This window comes from Zea mays, chromosome 2, assembly GCF_902167145.1.
Source record: "Zea mays cultivar B73 chromosome 2, Zm-B73-REFERENCE-NAM-5.0, whole genome shotgun sequence".
NCBI classification, from domain to species: domain Eukaryota; kingdom Viridiplantae; phylum Streptophyta; class Magnoliopsida; order Poales; family Poaceae; genus Zea; species Zea mays.
The window spans coordinates 44784013-44807225 of record NC_050097.1 but is presented as its reverse complement, the minus strand read 5'-3'; the positions used below and the strand labels follow the sequence as shown (position 1 = coordinate 44807225).

At 47.5% G+C, this 23213-nt stretch overlaps 1 long non-coding RNA gene across 1 annotated transcript; it reads right to left on the bottom strand.

Moving 5' to 3' along the window:
* Window positions 1-560: 560 nt before the first annotated feature.
* On the bottom strand, window positions 561-1563 carry LOC100303956 (uncharacterized). Its single transcript, XR_002267540.1, has 3 exons — window positions 1277-1563; window positions 1034-1145; window positions 561-927 (listed from the first exon to the last, which is right to left on the bottom strand). It is a non-coding gene; the product is annotated as an uncharacterized lncRNA (long non-coding RNA).
* Between the last annotated feature and the right edge of the window lie 21650 nt (window positions 1564-23213).

Sequence of the window (23213 nt, the reverse complement as noted above, 5' to 3'; positions counted from 1 at the left end):
ATTGTCACCCTCAATGCCTAGACCACTATGTAAGGCAGGCAACATCTATTCTAGTGTGAAATTAATCTAACCAAACCACCATCACAACAAGATGAATGAACATAGCAATTTGGAGATATGAGAGAATTACTCAAACAGAAACAATCACATTCCAGCTTGCATCCAGATTGCCCAACACTACCATGGACCACACATCAACACGTATATGAACTACACTGCATGAATATAAACCCGACACTATCAACACCAGGTTGTCTGCTAGCAGATTATTAATATATCTTGTATCGTTAAAACATAGAGGAACAAACAAACTTGCTCAGCTGCAGATCATGAACATATGATATTCTCAGATAAAAAAGAACTATACAACAAAGAAAGGAAAACATAGTCAAATGAGACCTATTGAGATCATAAACATCTCATTAGTGTTTCTATTGCTACCAGGATGAGACCAACTGAGCAAGTATCGAAATTACAACCCCACAACCTACCAAGTTGATTAACTTAAATTTTAAACTATAGCTACAGCTCCTCCATGCAATATAGTAACAACTACGAGATGGCTAAAATCATGTCAGGAATACCTTATTCATATTTGCAATATTTCAAAGTCAAGTCCCTTTGCAAGAATACAAATCACAAAGGTCAAACTACCACAATCATGTTTTTGCACCCAACTACGACATTTCATCAATTATCTGACACCTCCATAACAACATGAACATAAACAAGATGACCATCACAACCAATACATCTATTCCATCCCACCATACAAGTTAATTAACATGGATTGCGAAGGAGATCACAATAACTAAACCAAACTCTAAATCACAAGATCGACGATGACTTTTGGTTCGAACCTTCTATCGAACATTTAACAAACGTTGGATGGGCTTCACCTCTTCACCATCGGTCCCAAGGGTTCCCCTCCTCACAAGAACACACAAATATACACACGGTTAGCATCTACTTAATCAACGCCGAGTACATGTACTGGTGAGGAATAAACATAAGAAGAAGAACAAGTTCTCACCAAGGTTCGATGATTTGCGGCCGGGTTGGCATAGATCAAGGTGGAGCTCGCTGCAGCATATCATTGAGCATGCTGAGGGCGCGTCCCAGAGGGGTTTCCATGGTTACTGCTACTGCACGACCAAGGTGAGCACCACAACTAGAAGGTGAGGGAGAGGGCGACGTCCACACCATGGGAAGTGAGCAGGAGAGATGCAGCGATGGGGAGAGACCATGGACGAGCAGAAAGGCATGGCGAGCTTACCATGGGGGGCCATGGGAGGAAGAGCAGGGAGCAGAGGAAAGCGTCCTTGCTGCAGGGAGTGGAGACGCCAGCCATCAGGGAGAGGAGGGCGACATCCATGGGAAGCTGGGGCTGATCCACGCCATGGAGAGGGATCCAGGGGGAGCCCCATGGGAGGGAGCAAGGGGCAGCCAGCAGGAGGGGCTGGTGTCAGTGTGCAAGAAATGAGAATGAAGGAGAACGACGGTGGATAGGATAAAGAATAAGAAAGAAGGCGTTGAGAAATATTCTAGAGAGATGACGTGCTCAAGCTAGGAAACAGGAGGTGGCAGCCTAGGAAGAGGATAAAAATTCAGATTTTTCTTCTCCAATTTGCAACAAAAGAAAACACCAATGAAATCTAGGATTTGAATCCAAACGAGATGCAAACAGTGTCGGTGTTTGGAGCCCGACTGCACACCCAGGGTTACCCCTTGCGGTGCTTTTAGGTAGGACGGTGCTATGGACTATAACTCAATGGTTCGTGCGAGATGCACGAGGGACGACAGGCAATTTTCTACAGGATCGGGCCGCTTGGAGAGGCGTAATACCCTACTTCCTGGTGTGGATCTTTATGTGATGGGTTACAAGAAGAGTTCTCCAGAATGGAGAGAAACTAGTGAGATGGGTTGGTCACTGATTGGAAATGATGGGGTACCCCCTAGACCTTATATATTCGACCATAGGGCACTACATGCGTATGTGATGATGGTATGTTCCTAAATAATAGTGAACCGACTGAACTGATCTTCCTATAATCTTGCCAACTTATCCCTAAGCCGTTCTGATATTCAAGGGCGCTGCGCGCGGGAAAGTCGAGTGGGTGCTTTGGATAGCGCTTAAGTCTAGCAGGTCGCTTGGGCCTGAGTCTGCTTCTTTCTCGTGTCGGCCCACTCCATAAGCAACTTCCTCCTGGCCCATGAAGGGATGGCCTAGCGAGATAACAGGCCTAAAGCCTCTCGTGGGGTCTTCTTGCCTTCTAGTGAACCCGGGGGATATCTGTCCCCCACAAGCCCCCAATCTTTGAGTTGATTTTGAAATAATCAGACCAGAGATTCTAGGTCCGGCTCGTAGGTTTGTTATGTGGCATGGTTTCCACTCTGCCAATGGGCGTACCGAAAGGTGCACCCATTGGGTGTAGCTCTTAAACTTTGAGTGACTCAGCAAAAACAGTCCTCTCAAAGGTCTCCATTTTATGCTTTGGAGATCAGCATTCTGTTATCATATCATGCTTTAGAAATCAGCATTTCATCTTCTGGGATTAAGAATCTATTGGGTGCACCAAAGGTGCACCCAATGGGTGTATCCCCCAAGCTTTGAGTGGATTTTTGAAAATAATCCACTCAAAGATCTTCATCTTATACTTTAGAAATCAGCATTCTGTCATCATATTATGCTTTTAGAAATCAGCATTTCATCTTCTGGGATTAAGAAGCTATTGGGTACTGTTGGGAGCCTTCGTCTTCCGAAGGTCCTCAAAAACACGACTAACATGCTTTCCAAGTATAATATACTGCCACAGGAACCTTTGGCTTTGAGATGAAGGTGTGCACAGCATGAAAGGCGCAGTCTGAAAGAAGGATGAACCAGTTCCGAAGTTGTGGATGGAGAAGCTTCGGCTTAGCGCAAAGACGGTGATGGAGAATGAAACCGACCTAAAGGGGAAAAGATTCCTTAATCCTCGACAGATTATTCCTTAGTCAATAGTAAATGTCAAGGACATGGATGTAAATTTACCCAGGCTGCGTCCTGTGCCTATAAATAGACGAACAGTAACACTGTACTGTTCATGTTGGCTTGTAATCACTCGCACGTCATTCTTGTATTCTTACCTTCTATCAAGTTGAAGGTACAAATGTAACTTAATATCATTAATGTTTGTTCATGATCATTTAATGAGAATATTGATAATCTAATGGTTCAATACAATTATTCATGTTCTTTTTATGTCATATATTCCTGCTTATACTCTTACATATTGAGATAATGAAGGTATGTCCTTCATAACCTTCGTCTGGAGATCATTATATCCTAAGGGAGATAATGCTTCGAAGGACGAAGGTCTTTAACCATTAACACTTGTGTTGCCTTGTTCTTGATTCATAGCATTTGAGAACAAGGGACCAACATTGGCACCCACCTCCGGTGAACTCATTCGACCACCTTCGGCAAGCACCAACCTTAGTCATGCCGTCGAAGAAGACAACAGCGCTAGGGGCTGCATTGCAGCCACTGGACATTAATCAGGATACACTATGCAAAGCTAGGAGCCAGAAAAGGAAGACTACTAGCCCAACACTTTAGGAGGAGGAGCTGGACCAGGAGATCAGGGACCTAGAAATCATTCACCAGCAGGTACAAAGGAAGAAGGAGAAGATGGCCCGCCTAGCCGATTTACAGAAGAAGATTGACGAAGCTGCTGAGGAAATGCGTCATCTTACTCAAGATGACTAGGATCGAAGGCCCTAGCATAGAGAGCTTCGACAAGAGAGTTCATTCAATGACGATGAATGGTACGATGACTTTCGTCATGGCAATTTTGCTTTTAATGATGCTTCACCTTTGGCAGCATAGTTGCAGGCTACTCCATGGCCCCCATCATACAAGCCACCTCAGCTTCCTATGTATGATGGACACTCAGATCCTAAGCAGGTTTTGATGAGCTATGAAGCAACCATATCTTCATATGGAGGCAATACTGTAGTCATGGAGAAATCCTTTGTCATGGCAGTCCGAAGTGTGGCCCAGACATGGTACTCTTCTCTCTGACTAGGGACAATCACATCATGGCAGAAGCTCAAGGATATGCTAATTACCAGCTTTCAAGGCTTTCAGACGAAGCCAGTCACTGCTCAGGCTTTATTTCAGTGCACGCAGGACCATGAGGAGTACCTTCAGGCGTATGTCCGAAGGTTCCTGCGTCTAAGAGCACAAGCGCCTACAGTGCCCAATGAAATTGTCATTGAGGCCATGATCAAAGGGCTTCGGCTAGGACCTACGGCTCAGTATTTTGCCAGGAAACACCCACAAACCCTAGGGAAGCTTCTTCAGAAGATGGATGAGTACATCCGGGCTGATAATGATTTCCGCCAAAGAAGGGCAGAAGCATACAGGTTTTCTGAGATGACCAGAGGCTTCGAAGGAAGAGTTCACCCCAGACACGTTAGATCGATCCATAATTACAACCCAAGTGATGACAGAGGAAATCAACCTCAAAGGCAGCAACACAGCTCCCAATCTTCGGGGTCATAGCAAAGCTCCTTCAGGCCACCAGCCCCAAGGGGCAGAGGCAGCAGGGGCTTCAGAGGAAGGTACGGAGATCAACCCAGAAGACTGTATTGCTTATTCTGCGGTGAAGACAAGGGCCATACCACAAGAACATGCCAAAATCACAATTCAGAAGCAAAAAGAGATTGTCGAAGCTGAGACACAGCAGAATCAGCCGAAGCAGGTCCTACATACTGCTTCATGCTACTCTCCTTATGTTCCAGAGTACGTAGGTAATCAACAACCTACGGCTTCTGTCGCTTCGGCAAGTTACTATCAAGCTTCCTGGGCCCAGCTCCCACCACCACCACCGCTACCACCTGCTCTAGCCCAAAACCAGTAGCCAGAAGGGCACCAACAGCAGCGCGACTTTCGGGAAGAGTCTGAAGCTCGCACAGTCAATAGCATTGTGCCTAAATCCAAGCATATTTACTAAAGAATATCCTACATCTGGTGTACCTTTATCTTTTTTGCAATCTTATTTTTTCTTATATGGAAAACATTTCATGAAGGACTGAATTCTGATATGTAATAACAATATTCATACCGTTGAGTGGAATGCTTCTTTTTTAACAAAGTCCCGAAGCTACAAAAGTCGTTTCTAAGGGAGCGGAGTAAATTCCAAAGATCGAAAGTCGTTCCTAAGGGAGCGGAGTCAGTTCTGAAGCTACAAAAGTCGTTCCTAAGGGAACGCAGAGTAAGTTCCAAAGCTACAAAAGTCGTTCCTAAGGGAGCGCAGAGTAAGTTTTCTGCTCAGAAGTTGTTCCTAAGGGGATGCAGAGCCAAAAATTCCACCGAAATATAAGGTGAAGAAGCTCCAAAGTCGTTCCTAAGGGGATGCAGAGCTTAAATACCATCGAAATAGAAGGTGAAGAAGCTCCAAAGTCGTTCCTAAGGGAATGCAGAGCTTTAATGCCACCAAAATATAAGGTGAAGAAGCTCCAAAGTCGTTTCTAAGGGGATGCAGAGCTTAAAGACTCCAAAGACATCCCTAAGGGGATGCAGAGTCTTGAGTGTTCCAGTGTGGGCGCGTGCGCGTGTGTGTTTGACATCACCATCATTTTGCATCATATCATCACATCATTACGCATAACATTACATCATACATCATATCGCATCAACGACAAAAAGATTGGATACGAAGCAAATCTTCGGCAATACTTTGTTATTAAATAAAAATGTGCTGAGGCACGAAGCAAACTTCGAGAAATACAATTTCATAGAAGGGGCTTCTTTCTTTACGAAGCATGAAAAGAAGGGAAGGTGTTTTTTCGCCGAAGGCTCAAAAACGGTATGTGCGCAAATTTCATGCATCGCAAAGAAATAAATTACAACAATTTACATGTCTGATTAATTGTTTCATACACCAAATGTTACATAATATTATTACAATCAAGTCTAATCTTCCTTAAGTATTTTCTCTGCGGCTTCGTTCAGCAGCTTGTCGATGACTTCGTCGACGATGGAGTTAGCAACGCTCATTATATCTAGTGCTTCCTTCATGACCGGATCGGTTAGGGGGTTGTATGGCTCGGGCAGCGGCGACAGTTCAGCTGTAGTAGGCAAACTATTAGTTCGAAGCCAGAAAATAAACGTCAAAGCTAAAATTCAAAAACAACACCTATGCGCTTTTCGCGTTCAGCAGCTTCTTTGGCTCGCCTAGCTTCTTCTCGGGCTTCATGGGTTTCTTTTTCATTCATCTTTATGATTTCATTGGCCAATTCCCGGCCACCGTTCATCCAGACATCAAAACAGAATTTTCCGCCCACCAAAGTAGCTTCGGCCGAAGGGTCTTTCGTGTCGTCTATGGAGAAGGCGGCTTCAGCCTGGGCCGCAGCTTTAACATGGTCGCAACCAGCCTTCTCCAAGATAGCCACAATTCCTCTAGCGCCGATGAAAGCACAGATATCCCCGTGATCGCTCAGGATTTATTCAAAAGCTTCGGCTTCCCCGCTTATCCAATCAATAACGCCCTCGGGGTCGCCCCGAATAAAATTTTCCTCAGAAGAATAAGCACCCACTTTGACAAAGCTGGTTTTCAATTTTTTACGCAATCCAAGGATTTCTCGAAGCACCTTTCCTTAGATTCACGAAGCTCCTCAACATTTTTCTCTAGCTTAGTCTTCCACCATTCACTAATTTCTTGACTAGCTTTTGCGAGTGCATAATTTTCATTGGCTTCGGCAAGTTTCTTCCAAAGGTCTTCAATTTCAACTTTGTAAGCTTCGGATTGAATGTTTAATTTCGCTTCATCTTCCTTCACTTTATCCACCAATGAGAGTAGAATTTTGTCCTTCTCTAAGGCTTCGTTTCTCAACTTACTAACTTCTGATCGAAGATTGCCAAGAGCTATCGTGCAGCTTTCATCTTCAGCATTCTTTTGCGCCCTCAGGGCATTGCTAAGAATTAAGCCCTGCAGAAAAGGATGAAGGATTAGCATGAGAGTAAAAGACTTTATTGCCAAGTTCATAGACTTTAAGTTCACAACTTTTGTACCTTCAAACTGTTGTACGCAAGGCTGTCCACGAGGTCATCCTTCGACATGGCAGAGAGGCTAGCTTCGAGCTTCGGAAATCCCATACTTTTGGCCATCTTCTGGCAGATGGATATCTCTTTGTTGTCCGGGAGACAGTACAGGAAATCATCTTCGTTCGTGTCGTTGAACACTAAGGCCCCTTTCGGGTATTTCAATTCCTGGGCATAGTGTTTGGCTTCTAAAACTTCTTCTTCGGATAATCTTTTTCCCGAAGCATGTCGAATAATATAGTCAAGCTTTTCGGACAGTACTTCAGGAGCAGAAGATTTAGCTCCTTTGGTCAATTCCTTTTCCATAGCCATGTCAATATCTGGAGATTCTTGCTCAGCCCTTTCCTCAGCTATGGCAGGCTTCATCTCAACAGGCACTAAGGGCCCGGCTTCGGCTTCAGTATGAGCTGTAGCAGCTTCGGCAACCTTTTTTACAGGAGCAGGAGTCAATACTCTTGTTGTCTCCATGACGGCGTCTAACACGCTAGCCATTCTTCTCCTCTTGGGAGTTGTGGCGGGAGCTTTTACAACCTTCGGCAATTCTGCTTCTGCCGGTGTGCTAAGAATTTCTGGTAGCACTATTGTTTTTTCTAACTCTAGCTTTTTGGCCGCCCCATCTACGGCTTCGACTGGCTCAACTATAGGCACCTTCGGCACTATAGTCGATTCCTCAGTGCTTCGGGCAGCGGGAGCAGCTTGTTCTGCTTCAGCAGCAGAAAATGTTTCTTCACCAAATTTTGGCACTATGGCCGTTTTAATATATCTTGGCCGGTGGGTCAAAACCTTGATTTTCTTGCCCTTTGGCACAACAAAGATGGCCGAAGTGGCAGTTTTCCTCTTTTTTCCCTGCTTTCAGGAGGGGTAATAATAATCAGGGTATACAAAACCAATCGCATCAAAAACTTGGTTCAACCTTTTCTTGCCCCGACCTTCGAAGGCTAAGGATAAAGCATCATCTTCGGCTCTGGTATATGCCCCAAGTAACTTGTCGCTAGTAGCTTCAATACATTTCAGCCACTCGTCGTTTGGTTTGTCAAAATGGTCTCTGTATCTGAAGGTGTATTTCAAGCGAACTAATCCACCTTGGCTGGACCCGGCAGCAGTCTCCTTCGGCATCTCCAAGTTTTCCACAAATGGCCATACCCTGTAGGCTATGTGCTCTTGGATCAGGTCTCTTGTGCCAATGAAAGCACAGACATTGCTGAAAGCCTTTTGACATGCTTCGGCATCATTATCAATCGCCACGGTCGGCCTTCGAAGGCCGAAGCGAGACCAGATGGGGCGTTGAATAATCCCCTTTATGTCCTCCCTTTCAATCAGATCATTCTTAACATAAAATCATTCCTCCATCCATGCCCCGGTGAAGCGTCCCGATCCTTTGGGACTCAAATGTGATACAATTACTAGTCCTAGGAGGCTAGTAACCACATTGCTTACTTCAAATAGTACAGAGTTCGAATAAAAGTTATTACAATACCAGAGTACAGGCTCGAGAGAGCCAGAAATACAAAGCGTAGTAGAAGATAAACTAGCCCAAGCCACAGGCAGAACTGGGTGCAGACATAGCCCCCTCAATCAAGCATAGCAGAAAAGAAGTTTTCAGCTGCTGAAAAACATAAATAAATCTGGGTGAATACACTAGGTATTCTGCAAGGCCATCCCGCTCCCATAAGGAGAAAGGGACCTATATCATACATGCTTTATATGGTAGAGTTGAAGTCACTCTTCTTTTTCTCATTGAAAGGTAGTACTTTTAGGGTTTCTCCCATGGAAATAGAAATAACACATTACTCAACCACCACTGAGATTCCTGCTCCGTGGCATCATTTTCATTTCCAAAAACACACTCACACACACATTTCCCTGTTCACGGAGTTTTGTAAAACACTAATTGTCATACCACACCAGACTCGTCCATACCAGTGGACACGGACTATTCGAATAGGTTTGAACTCTGTGTAGAGGGGTACACTTTACCCACTAGTCCGGCTCTGCGATCTCATGGCCAATGAGATCCGAATCTGAATCTCTTTCTTTCCTCGCATGTCCTAACCTTAGCGGTTATACCGGAAGGAGTCAAGCCACCGCCATGCCCAAACCAGACAAAACATTCCCCTCCTTATCCTCCCGGTGCTCCCCAGCCTTCATAACCCTGGGGCTGGACCGTACGAGTTCAGATTGAGTGACTGCCCATACAGTCTCGAGTGGTTGTACTTATCATGAGTACAGGTAGTGAAGGATGACAAACCGGTCCTTATATGAGGGGACAATCCTTCTGCTCACACCTAAACCAGTTGAGCCATCACCTTAGGCCCTCCCCTAAACCAGGGAGTCCCTAATCATCCCACTCACAAGGTGATGAGGGTGAATACCCTTCATCGCACACTTTTTGAAAACATCGCTTAGTCAAAACCACTGCCCTTTTCCCATCCCACATTTTGTACTCAAAAGATGTTTGTTAATGCGGGCTATCTCTCTGCTCACAATGCAAATATTCCATCCCTTAATCACGGCTTAGGTAGTGGTAGAAAGAATAGGTAAATTATGCATCAAGGGAAGGATGGACTTGCCTTCATCGAAGCTTTCCTGGCACAAAAGATTTATCTTGGAGGGGTCGGGTTCCTGCCCTTCTTCCGGAGTTATAAATTCCAGAGGATCGGATCCCTCTTCTGCTAACAAACACAGATAAGGAACAATACATCAATCATGGTGACTTGGTCGGGTGTGCCAATTATTATACATTATTATTTTTGTGCCCTATAATTTATTTAAACTATTTTTTGTGCATAAAATATCAGCATATAAATACATATATGAAAATGGGAAAAAGAAATGGGAAAAGGAAAAAGAAAAAGGAATTCTCAGCTAGCTGGGCCGGGGGGGAATTTCGGCCCAGCCGAGCGCGGGCGCGCGCGGGGCAGGCGGCCCAGCTGGCCCGCGGAGGAGCGGCGATGGCGCAGCGGACGCCGTGGGCGCAGGCCCACGCGTCAGCAAGAGGAGGGGGGTAACGGCGTGGAGCGGTGACGGGGGGGCAAACCGGCCGGGGCTCGACTGGCGGTGAAGCCCCGCGGCGGTTCTCCGCCGGGGCTCCGGTTCCGCGATGGGGGAGTGGTGGCGAGGCACGGGCGAGGGTAGGGGATTATGGTGGAGGGGCCAATTTGGCAGGAGGGTGCCTAGGGTGGCCGGTCCACGGCGCGGTGGCGGGCGCTCGCGGTGGTGAGGTCGCCGGCGAGGCCAACGGTGCAATAGGCGAGGGGAAAACGGTGTGCCGTGCTCGGGGTGAAGTGGCGGAGCTCAAGGGCTAAACTAATTTAACTAGAACCCAACATAGAGGGGAAGGGGAGGCTCACCAGAGATGGAGATGGCGGCAGCGCTGGCTCAATTGAGCTCGGGGGAAGGGGGAGGAGATGGTCGAGGCTAGGGTGGGGAATTGGGGAGCTCGGGGCGGCCCTTTTATAGGCGCCCGGGGCGGAGAAGGGGCGTGAGGTGGTGTGCCCCGGCGAACTCGCCACGGCGGAGATGGTGGTGCACAGTGGTGACGACAGGATGGCTTGGGCAGACGCAAGGCGCCAAACCGAGCTAGTGAACGTGATAATGGCGAGGCGACGGGGCGGGCAGTGGCCGGCGGCGATCGCGTTGCTAGCCCCGGTCATGGACGCGAGGAAGGCACTGACGGGCAGGGCCCGCTCGCCAGAGAGAGATCACGAGAGAGCGAGGGGGGTGCGGGCTGACGGGTGGGGCTAACCGGTCAGCGGGGGAGAGGGGCGCGACGCGCGGGAGGGAGCTAGGCCGCGTGGGCCGAGGAAAGGGGGGCACGCGGGAGGGAGCTGGGCCAAAAACGGCCCAACCGGGGGGAGAAGGTTTTTCCTTTTTCTTTTTTATTTTCTATTTCCTTTCTATTTTCTATTTCTATTTCTTTTATCCCCTTTTTCTTTTGAACAAATAATTAGCTAAATAATCTTAGGTGCTAAAAAAATAATCATCTATGTGAGGTGCTTCTAACAATCAAGGTGTATGCATATGATGAGATGTCTTATGAGGGAGAACTTAGGTAGAGATAAAGGAGGGTCAGGAGATTAGGGTTCCAAACCTCGGGTTGGAATTTTTGGGATGTTACAAACCTACCCCACTTAAAGGAATCTTGCCCTTGAGATTCAGACAGGGCTCGAGAAAAGGTAAGGGTATTCCCTCCTCAAAGAGTCCTCACTTTCCCCAGGTTGCTTCCTCTTCTCCTTCTCTGCTCCACTGAACTTTACAGAGTTTCACTTCTGAGTTGCGGGTCTTTCGGACTGCTGAGTCAAGAATCTTTATTGGCTTTTCTCGGTAATGAAGGTCTTTCTGAATCTGGATTGTCTCTTCTTCGATGTGACTTTCTGGTACTTGCAGCCATTTGCGGAGCTGGGATGCATGAAACACACTGTGGATATCAGACATGGATTCTGGTAATTCAAGACGGTATGTTGTGGGTCCCACTCTACCAATGATGGGATAGGGGCCGACGAATCGCGGTGCTAGCTTTCCTTTCACTTGGAACCTTTTGACACCATGCATCAGGGAGACCTTGAGGTAGACGAAGTCTCCTTCTTCAAATCTGAGTTCTCTCCGCCTATTGTCCGCATAACTTTTCCGCCAACTCTGAGCTTCAAGTAAACTTTTGTGGATCAGGGCAACTTTCTCTTCAACCTCTTTAACAAAGGCAGGTCCTTCCAGTGTCTTTTCCCCTACGTTGGACCACATGAGAGGGGTCTGGCACTTTCGTCCATACAATGCTTCGAACGATGACATCTTGATACTGGCCTGATGGCTATTGTTATATGAGAACTCTGCATAAGGCAAACTGGACTCCCAGTTTCGGTCGAATGTTAACACACAGGCTCTTAATAAATCTTCAAGGACCTTGTTGACCCTTTCTGTCTGACCATCTGTCTAGGGGTGATAGGCAGTGCTGAAGTCTAACTTGGTGCCCATAGCTTGCTGAAGGCTCATCCAAAATTTGGAGGTGAACTGGGTTCCCCTGTCCGACACTATCTTCCTTGGAATGCCATGGAGTCTGACTATCTCTTTAAGATAAATCCGGGCAAGGGTGGCTCCTCCAAAGGTAGTTTTCACTGGGATGAAGTGGGCTACCTTGGTGAGGCGGTCTATTATTACCCAGATAGAGTCGTTCCCTTTTTGCGTCTGGGGTAGTCCGGTTACAAAATCAATGCCTATTTCCTCCCACTTCCATTCGGGCACTGGGAGGGGTTGCAATAGGCCCGTAGGTTTCTGGTGCTCGGCTTTTGTTCGTTGGCAAGTGTCACACCGGGCCACATACTGTGCTATCTCTTTCTTCATCCCTCTCCACCAATATCTGGTTTTAAGGTCTAGGTACATCTTGGTGGTTCCTAGGTGGATGGAGTAGGCTGAGTTGTGAGCTTCATCGAGCAGGACTTCCCATGCTTCTCCTTTTGGTACACACAGACGGTTCTTGAACCAAAGGACTTCTTGTTCATCTGTCCTGAGGTCCGGAAGTTGTTCTTTGCGAGCTTTTGCCATAAGTCTTGTTGTTTCTGCGTCCAGGCGTGGAGCTTTGCATATGAGGTCTTCTAACATTGGTTTGACTTCTAGGCTACCGTTGTTTCCCAGACATGCATTCAGCTAAGCTGATTCCTTCTTCCAGTCTTCTAAAAAGTTGATCCCCTTCATCCCGAAAGGTTTTCGGCTGAGGGCGTCTGCTACCACGTTGGCCTTTCCGAGGTGATAATGGATCTCAAGGTCATAATCTTTGATCAGTTCTAGCCATCTTCTCTGATGGAGGTTGAGATCTGGCTGAGTGAAGATATATTTTAGACTCTTGTGATCGGTGAAGATGTGGCATTTGTTCCCAATTAGGTAGTGCCTCCATATTTTCAGGGCATGCACTATGGCTGCCAATTCCAAATTGTGGGTGGGATAATTCTGCTCATGCGGCTTGAGTAAGCGTGATGCATAAGCAATAACTTTCTCATTTTGCATCAGGACACACCCTAAGCCTTGCCTTGAAGCATCACAGAAGACAACAAAATCCTGGTGTATATCCAGTAGTGTCAAAACGGGCATGGCCGTGAGCTTTTCTTTTATGATCTGGAAACTTTCCTCACACTTCGGGGTCCACACAAACTTATTGTCTTTCTTGAGGAGCTCGGTCATAGATCTTGCTATGCTGGAGAATCCCTTGATAAAGCGACGGTAATATCCTACCATTCCCAGAAAGCTTCGAACTTAACTGACGTTGGATGGCTGCTTCCATTTTGATACTGCTTCCACCTTGGATGCGTCCACTTCTATTCCTTCTGATGTCAAGATATGCCCAAGGAAGGCTATCTTTTCTAACCAGAATTCACATTTGCTGAGCTTAGCATAGAGTTAATGTGCCCTGAGTCTTCCGAGGACGACCCAGAGGTGACGCTCATGGTCTTCGCGATTCTTGGAGTAGATAAGGATGTCGTCAATGAAGACTACGACAAACTTATCCAGTTCTTCCATTAATACCTTATTCATGAGGTTCATGAAAAAGGCGGGTGCGTTCGTCAGTCCAAAAGGCATTACTGTGAACTCATATTGTCTGTACCGGGTGACAAATGTCGTCTTCTAAATATCCGCTTCCTTGATTCTCAGTTGGTGATAACTAGACCTCAGGTCTATCTTGGAGAAACATTTGGCTCCTTGAAGCTGGTCGAAGAGGTCGTCGATTCGAGGGAGTGGATACTTGTTTTTGATTGTAACTTCATTTAAAGATCGGTAATCAATACACATCCTCATACTTCCACCCTTTTTAGTGACGAAAAGGACTGGTGCTCCCCAAGGGGATGAGCTGGGACGGATGTACCCTTTTTGTTGAAGCTCTGCGATCTGGAGTTTTAATTCTGCTAACTCGGTAGGAGCCATGCGGTTTGGTCTCCTTGCGATGGGTGTCATACTAGGGATCAGGTCTATGTAGAAATCCACTTCTCTTTCTGGCGGCATTCCTGGCAACTCTTATGGAAATACATCCATGAATTCTTCTATCACTGACATGCTTTCTGTTGCTAGATTAAACACCATTGGATCATTGGCGGGTGGCTGAGCCTGATAAGAGACTGACTTTCCTTGGTGGTCTGTGAGAAGGATTGTCTTGTTTGCGCAACTTATGATGCCTTTGTGCCTGGTTAGCCAATCCATCCCTAAGATCACATCAATTCCTTGGGATGGCAAGATAGTTAAGTCTACTAAGAACACTACCCCACTTAAAAGAATTCTGACCTGGGAGCATTTGAGCTGGCATAGAAGGTCTGACCCTGGGGTTTGGGTGACCAAGGGGATTTCTAGGTGGGTAGAGCAAATGCCATGCTTTTCCACAAAACTGGTGGCTATAAAAGAATGGGATGCTCCTGAATCAAAAAGTACTGTAGCGGGAGTAAATTCAACGAGGAACTCACCGAGCACTACTCCCGGAGCTTGCTGAGCCTCCTGAGCATCGACGTGGTTTACTCGTGCCCTTCCTTGATACTGGGTCTTGTTCTACTGGCTGATAGAGGAGGGCGCCTTGGGGGCGGGTGCTGAGGTATTCTTGGGGCCATTCACCGAGTTGGAGTAAGTAGGTCCTGATGCCTTCAACTGGGGGCAGTTGTTCTTGAAGTGACTGGGGTCTCCACAGTGCCAACAAGCATTTGCTGGTGGTTGGTTACTCGCAACTGAGGGGGCCTGAAAGGAGCTCTAACTCTGCTGACTGAAACGTGACAGAGTGGGTCTAGCTGGTCTATTGAAGCTTGGTCCCTTGGGTGGAAACCCAAAAGATCGAGTTCTCTGGTGCCGGTCTTGCTGCTGAGCTCGGAGGACTTGGAATTTCCTCTTGAGGTGACCTTTTTCTTCTTCCCTTTCCCTTTCCACTTGTATGGCTTTATTTGAGAGGTGCGAGAAGCTAAGGAAATCTTGGCTGGCTAGGATGGTCTTGAGTTCTGGTCTGAGCCCTTTCAAGAAGCGGCCATCTTCTTGGCTTTTGTGCTGATGTCATCAAGCGCGTAGTGGGCTAATTCTGTGAATTTGTGCACGTACTCGTTGACAGATCTTCCTCCCTGAGTTAGTTCCCAAAATTCATCTTCCTTGAGCTGAACGATCCCTTGGGGCACATGGTGTTCTCGGAAAGCAGTTTCAAACTCTGTCCAGGTAGCATCTCTGACGGCAGCATTGAAGGTATCCCACCAAGCTAGGGCCATCCCGGAAAGTTGATGAGCAGCCAATTGAACACGGTGATTCTCTGGGCATCCGATGGCTTCTAACTTCCTTTTAATCGTGCGCAGCCAGTCATCAGCATCGAGGGGATTGCTGGATCCAGCGAATGTGGGAGGCTTGAGCCTCAGGAAATCTCCCATCCTATCTTGTGGTCTTCCACCATTCGGGCGTTGAGTCTCCAGACTTCTAGTGAGGACCTCAATGAGTCGGGTTTGGTTGGCTAGAACTTGGGCTAAATCTAAGGGCAGCTCCGGAGGTGCAGGGAGGTGGGTCTCACTCCCTTCTCCACCGGCTTCTCCTTCAGCTCGTAGGGGAAACCCTGCTCCAATCCCGGAGGCGGTAGGCGTGGTTTTATCCGAAGCCATCTGCCAGGGGGAGAGAGAGTTACTACTATGCATATGCCAAATTTCTTTTTCAACCAAGTTATTTTATTCATTACACCAGTTCAATACAAGCATACAGTTACCACAAGTCGCACTACACGCGAGCACTTTCTAAGGTACTTCCGAACTCCTTTTCTAAGGTGTCACCAAATTCCTTGAGAAGGTCATCAAGGCTAGCTAGGGACATATCCTCGACAACGGACAAATTCTCTATCCTGGGGAGAGGTGGAGCTGGAGGGGCTTTCTTCTTCCGCTCAGTCTGGCATCCTTGGCTCTTGGTCTTCTTTTGGATTTTCTTCGTGGGGGCGAGCTTCTTCAGCTTCTTATCGTAATCCATCTTCAGGGTTCGGTAAGCTTCACGAGTGTTGGCCTCTTCGCCTTCTGCCATATCGAGACACTCTTGAAGGGATGCCTTCTCCTTTTTAAGTTCCTTGACCTGCTGCTCTAAGCTTTCCACCCGGGAGTTTAGGTGGGTGCAGTGGGAGGGAAGGTCATCATAGTGGTTATCGAGAGCGCGGAGATATCCGACCATGTAGACGATGGTGGGGTCATCTTCGGTAGGATCTCTTCCTGACAGGGCCTGAAGTCTTTTCCTCTAGGTGGGGGTATTTTTGTTGCTAGGTGGGAAGTAACAAAGGGGGGTTTCAAAAACCTCCTTGTTGTAGTTTTGGCATAATTGTCAGAGGGCTTTTTGAGCAACATTTTGGCAAGTGTCTGGGAAGTGGTGTATAGTGAAGGTGACTTGGAAAGAAGGGTGGTTTGGGTAGCTTCGCTTTCTCCCAGGTAGACTGCCATAGAGCACTTCTCAATTTCGTTTTCGCGGTATTCTTTCCAGACATATTCCGGCTTCTTGCGGATCCCCATGCGAAGCGCGCAACTCCGCAAAAGATGAGAGAATCCTTCCTCCTCTGAGCAGTAGGATGTCCTAATGACCCAAGAGTCTTCCATCTGGTAGAAGAAAAGAAGGGTCTGTTAATATCAGGGGAAAGGAGAGGAGATTTTTTTGGGGTAAGAGGTGTTTTCTTGTTAAGGCAAACTTTTAAGGTCCAGGCTGCGATCTACGGCCAGTACTATGGCTCTGATACCACCTGAAGCGTCTTGATCCTTTGGGACTCAAATGTGATACAATTACTAGTCCCAGGAGGCTAGTAACCACATTCCTTACTTCAAATAGTATAGAGTTCGAATAAAAGTTATTACAATACCAGAGTACAGGCTCGAGAGAGCCAGAAATACAAAGCGCAGTAGAAGATAAACTAGCCCAAGCCACAGGCAGAACTGGGTGCAGACACAGCCCCTCAATCAAGCATAGCAGAAAAGAAGTCTTCAGCTGCTGAAAAACATAAATAAATCTGGGTGAATACACTAGGTATTCCACAAGCCCATCCTGCTCCCGTAAGGAGAAAGGGACCTATATCATACATGCTTTATATGGTGGAGTTGAAGTCACTCTTCTTTTTCTCATTGAAAGGCAGTACTTTTAGGGTTTCTCCCAAGGAAATAGAAATAACACATTACTCAACCACCACTGAGCTTCCTGCTCCCGTGGCATCATTTTCATTTCCAAAAACACACTCACACACATTTCCCTGTTCACGGAGTTTTGTAAAACACTAATTGTCATACCACATCAGACTCGTCCATACCAGTGGACACGGACTATTCGAATAGGTTTGAACTCTGTGTAGAGGGGTACACTTTACCCACTAGTCCGGCTCTGTGATCTCATGGCCAATGAGATCCGAATCTGAATCTCTTTCTTTCCTCGCAAGTCCTAACCTTAACGGTTATACCGAAAGGAGTCAGGCCACCGCCATGCCCAACCGGACAAAACATCCCCCCTCCTTATCCTCCCAGTGCTCCCCAGCCTTCATAACCCTAGGGTTGGACCGTACGAGTTCAGATTGAGTGACTGCCCATACAGTCTTGAGTGGTTGTACTTATCATGAGTACAGGTACTGAAGGATGACAAACCAGTCCTTATATGAGGGGACAATCCTTCTGCTCACACCTAAACCAGTTGAGCCATCCCCTTAGGCCCTCCCCTAAACCAGGGAGTCCCTGATCATCCCACTCACAAGGTGATGAGGGTGAATACCCTTCATCGCACACTTTTTGAAAACATCGCTTAGTCAAAACCACTGCCCTTTTCCCATCCCACATTTTGTACTCAAAAGATGTTTGTTAATGCGGGATATCTCTCTGCTCACAATGCAAATATTTCATCCCTTAATCCCGGCTTAGGTAGTGGTAGAAAGAATAGGTAAATTATGCATCGAGGGAAGGATGGACTTGCCTTCATCGAAGCTTTCCTGGCACAAAAGATTTATCTCGGAGGGGTCGGGTTCCTGCCCTTCTTCCGGAGTTATAAATTCTGGAGGATCGGATCCCTCTTCCGCTAACAAACATAGATAAGGAACAATACATCAATCATGGTGACTTGGTGGGGTGTGCCAATTATTATACATTATTATTTTTGTACCCTATAATTTATTTAAACTATTTTTTGTGCATAAAATATCAGCATATAAATACATATATGAAAATGGGAAAAAGAAATGGGAAAAGGAAAAAGAAAAAGGAATTCTCAGCTAGCTAGGCCGGGGGGAATTTCGGCCCAGCCGAGCGCAGGCGGGCGCGCGCGGGGCAGGCAGCCTAGCCGGCCCGCGGAGGAGTGGCGACGGCACGGCGGACACCGTGGGTGCGGGCCCACGCATCAGCGAGAGGAGGGGTAACGGCGTGGAGCGGTGACGGGGGGGCGAACCGGCCGGGGCTCGACCGATGGTGAAGCCCCGCGGCGGTTCTTCGTCGGGGCTCCGGTTCCGCGATGGGGGAGTGGTGGCGAGGAACGGGCGGGGGTAGGGGATTATGGTGGAGGGGCCAATTTGGCCAGAGGGTGCCTGGGGTGGCCGGTCCATGGCGCGGTGGCGGGCGCTCGCGGCGGTTAGGTCGCCGGCGAGGCCAACGGTGCAATAGGCAAGGGGAAAACGGTGTGCCGTGCTTGGGGTGAAGTGGTTGAGCTCAAGGGCTAAACTAATTTAACTAGAACCCAACGTATAGGGGAAGGAGAGGCTCACCGGAGATGGAGATGGCGGTGGCGCTGGCTCAATTGAGCTCGGGGGAAGGGGGAGGAGATGGTCGAGGCCGGGGTGGGGAATTGGGGAGCTCGGGGCAGCCCTTTTATAGGCGCCCGGGGCGGAGAAGGGGGCGTGCCCCGGCGAGCTCGCCACAGCGGAGATGGTGGTGCACAGTGGTGACGACGGGATGGCTCGGGCAGACGCAAGGCGCCAAACCGAGCTGGTGAACGCGATAATGGCGAGGCGACGGAGCGGGCAGTGGCCAGTGGCGATCGCGTCGCTAGCCCCGGTCACGGACGCGAGGAAGGCGCTGACGGGCGGGGCCCGCTCGCTAGAGAGAGATCACGAGAGAGCGAGGGGGTGCGGGCTGACGGGTGGGGCTGACCGGTCAGCGGGGGAGAGCGGCGCGGCGCGCGGGAGGGAGCTGGGCCGCATGGGCCGGGGGAAGGGGGGCGCGCGGGAGGGAGCTGGGCCAGAAACGGCCCAACCGGGGGGAGAAGTTTTTTCCTTTTTCTTTTCTATTTTCTATTTCCTTTCTATTTTCTATTTCTATTTCTTTTATCCCCTTTTTCTTTTGAACAAATAATTAGCTAAATAATCTTAGGTGCTAAAAAATAATCATCTATGTGAGGTGCTTCTAACTATCAAGGTGTATGCATATGATGAGATGTCCTATGAGGGAGAAATTAGGGAGAGATAAAGGGGGGTCAGGAGATTAGGGTTCCAAACCTCGGGTTGGAATTTTTGGGATGTTACACCTGGGCCACCTTTTCTGAAATGTTGGAACCGGGTAGCTTGCATTGGGACGAGCAATAAATCCGTAACAACCGAAGTTGTTGTGATACTGCTCTTTGCCAGTGGCCTTCGTCTCGTACAATAGTTCGTGCATATTGCAAAAATACTTTGCACTCGGTTCCAGCCCTTGGCTTCTCACAGCCCAAACAAATATCCCCATTCTGATTATAGCTTCAGGAGTAATTTGATGAAGAAATATCTGAAATATCTTCAACACTTCAACCAAAAATTTGCTCAATGGGAACCGAAGACCCGCCTTCATAAAGCTTATGTAGACAACAACCTCATTTTCTTCAGGAGTAGGGGCGGTGCTATCCCATCCAACCCTCACAATAGACATGTCACGGAAGTATCTTCCCTTCATGGCATCAATTTGACTTTATTTAATGGTCAACTTTCCAAAGATGGTATGGCTTGGCCGCCAGGGCCGGTCTTCAGAATCTTCATCCCCACTTTCCACATCATAGTCATCACTATCGTCAGAATCTTCAGACAAATCTGCCATCATTTCTTTTGTGATCTTCTCTGTATTTGTTTTTGCCATAGATTCGTAAAACCCAGCAAGAAAAGGATCCACAACCTTCTTCTCCTCAGACACCTTCTTCTCTTTAGACATGCAACAAGCACTTGCGTATATCACGAAAGTTGGCAACAAGAGAATTAAAAATTTGAGAAAATAACACAAGCAACAAAAATGGCGTAGCAAATGCTGTCGCTGGGGGATTCTATTTATATGCCTAGTGCATTGCAACTTGGTGGGCCCCATCTGTCATTGACTTTCGCTATTCTAGCGAAGGGAAGGTGTTTTTTCGGACCTTCGACTAAAGGCCATCGTTCGTGTCGCAGTCTGAATTTGTTAGACATAACAAATTAATACTGCGAGGGGCTACTGTTGGGGGCCTTCGTCTTCCGAAGGTCCTCAAAAACACGACTAACATGCTTTCCAAGTATAATATACTGTCACAGGAACCTTCGGCTTTGAGATAAAGGAGTGCACGGCATGAAAGACACGGTCTGGAAGAAGGATGAACCAGTTCCGAAGCTGTGGATGGAGAAGCTTTGGCTTAGCACAAAGACGGTGATAGAGAATGAAACCGACCTAAAGGGGAAAAGACCGCTTAGTCCTCGACAGATTATTCCTTAGTCAATAGTAAATGTCAAGGACATGGATGTAATTTTACCCAGGCTGCGTCCTGTGCCTATAAGTAGATGAACAGTAACACCATACTGTTCACGTTGACTTGTAATCACTCACACGTCATTCTTGGATTCTTACCTTCTGTCAAGTCGAAGATATAAATGTAACTTAATATCATTAATGTTTGTTCATGATCATTTAATGAGAATATTGATAATCTAATGGTTCAATACAATTATTCATGTTCTTTTTATGTCATATATTCCTGCTTATACTCTTACATATTGAGATAATGAAGGTATGTCCTTCATAACCTTCGTCTGGAGATCATTATATCCTAAGGGAGATAACGCTTCGAAGGACGAAGGTCTTTAACCATTAACACTTATATTGCCTTGTTCTTGATTCATAGCATTTGAGAACAAGGGACCAACAGGTGCATCAAAGGTGCACCCAATGGGTGTAGCCCTCGAGGCTTTGAGTGGATTTTTGAAAATAATCCACTCGAAGATCTTCATATTATGCTTTAGAAATCAGCATTTTGTCTTCATCTCATGCTCTTGTGAATTCAAGCAACATTATCTGTCCACGCCTTGTTAGGTCTGAAATTTATTTGATCGGTGATAGATTTGACATTTGGTAGATGGCTCTTGGCTAGACATCACCCCTCTCTGTGCTTCAATGCCTCTGCTGATTAAACTTGTGGTTCAATAGCTATATTTGGATTTCCTCTGATCTCTGTCGATCTCCTCCTTTTGTTGTAGTACATTCATTGTGTATACTGTATGGATATGACTTCTTTAGAAAATCTTTTGAAAATTCCTGGCTACACCCCCAATGGGTGTGACCAAGGGGTGTCTTGGTACGCAGAGCATTTAGCACACTATCCTAGAGTAGTAACTTGATGTGACCGTGGGGTGTAATCATACTGCCCGAGTAGTTGACCTTGGTCCAAACGGTGCCGTGTTACGCGAAGCGGCGCCTACTGCCTGACTCATTTTCAGGTGGCTTGAATTGCTTATTCAATACTTGTGACTACTCGGCGAGCGTAGTAGAAAGTGGACGGTCACCCCCGGCCTCTATAAATAGCCTGCTTGCACCGTTGTTCTTTTCACTCATCCTTCGATCATCTGTTGCTTTCTTCTACCTTTCTCTTCTTCTCCAACCAACCATGGGCAAAGGCAAGAGAGGTCAAGGCTTGCCTCGCCGTGCTGGCGACAAGCGGAAGCGCGCCCCAAGTCCTCCCTCGGAGGACTTTGGCGATTCGGAGTACTAGGAGGAAGTTTCCTCCGGGTCTGAGGGATCGCTGGCTCCCGCTTCTCCCCCAGCGTCGTCTGATGACTCGGATGACTCCCAGGGGTTGTCCGCTGCAGTCTGGACGTACATTCGCTCTGTCTTGTATAGCGCTGTCAATGATTCCACCTGGGTTACGAACAGGAGAATTCCCAACGAAGATTTGCTGAGTCGACTGGACATGATTTTGAGGGGTAGAGTCTCAAATACTGGTGCTCCTGTGGCATATTCTACGTGGAACCTACCGCCAAATAGGCCATTCTCTGATTTTGTCTCCAATCCTCCTGCTCGTGACGGTAGCCCGGGTCATAGAGTGCGACCCTCTCCTGAGGACATTGAGGCCTTGATTGCTCCACTTCGGAGCCTTTCTAAGGATGAGAGGCAGACTCACTTTGAGATACCAGCTAGCACTGATGATGCTAAGATGGATGTCGTGCTTAGCCTGTTGGCCAGGGAATCGTCCGACTCTACCCGAACCGAGACGATGGCCATCACGACTGGGCAAGAATTTGGTGAAGAGGCAGAGATTCAGAAACCTGAAGGTGCTCGCCCAAAGCATTCACGCTGAGTGAATCGCCCGACTGCACTTGTCGAGGGGAAAATAAGAAAAGGCGACTTCAGCGACTGTCATGCTTGGATCAGGATGTCGGTCCTTCTGTACCGATTCCTGATGATGTCCCGGCGGACGCCATCCCTGAGGTTGACGCCAAAGGTTGTGATGATGCGCAGGCTACTGGCGGCATGTTTGACGAGGATGAAGAGGAAGAAGAAGAAGTCCCACTAACCCGCAAGAACAACTGGCACTATAGAGGTAGCGAGGGGGGTAGCGATACTCTCTCTCCAGCTCTATTGGCACTCATCAGTCTTCAAGAGCTTTCAATATCAGATTTTGATCAAGCACTGGAGGAGGTCATTCCTGAAGACATACTATCAGAGCCTCCTGAAGCTGATACCCCAGTCGTCTGCTCAGAGGTCCCAGATGGTGGGCCTTCATTGCTTGATTCTGCCGGGCAAGAGGTAACCCGAGTGGTGTCTCGCGCATCGTCGACCTTGGAGGGCAGTCTTTCATGCAGAAACACTGATTTGAGTTATCCGACTCGCATGGAGGTGGCTGAGAGACCTTCAGCTTTAGAAGTGGCTGCTGCAGAAGACCTAGCTCCCGAGGGTGGCGCTGGCAGATACCTAGCCCCCGAGGGTGTTGCTGGTAGTGA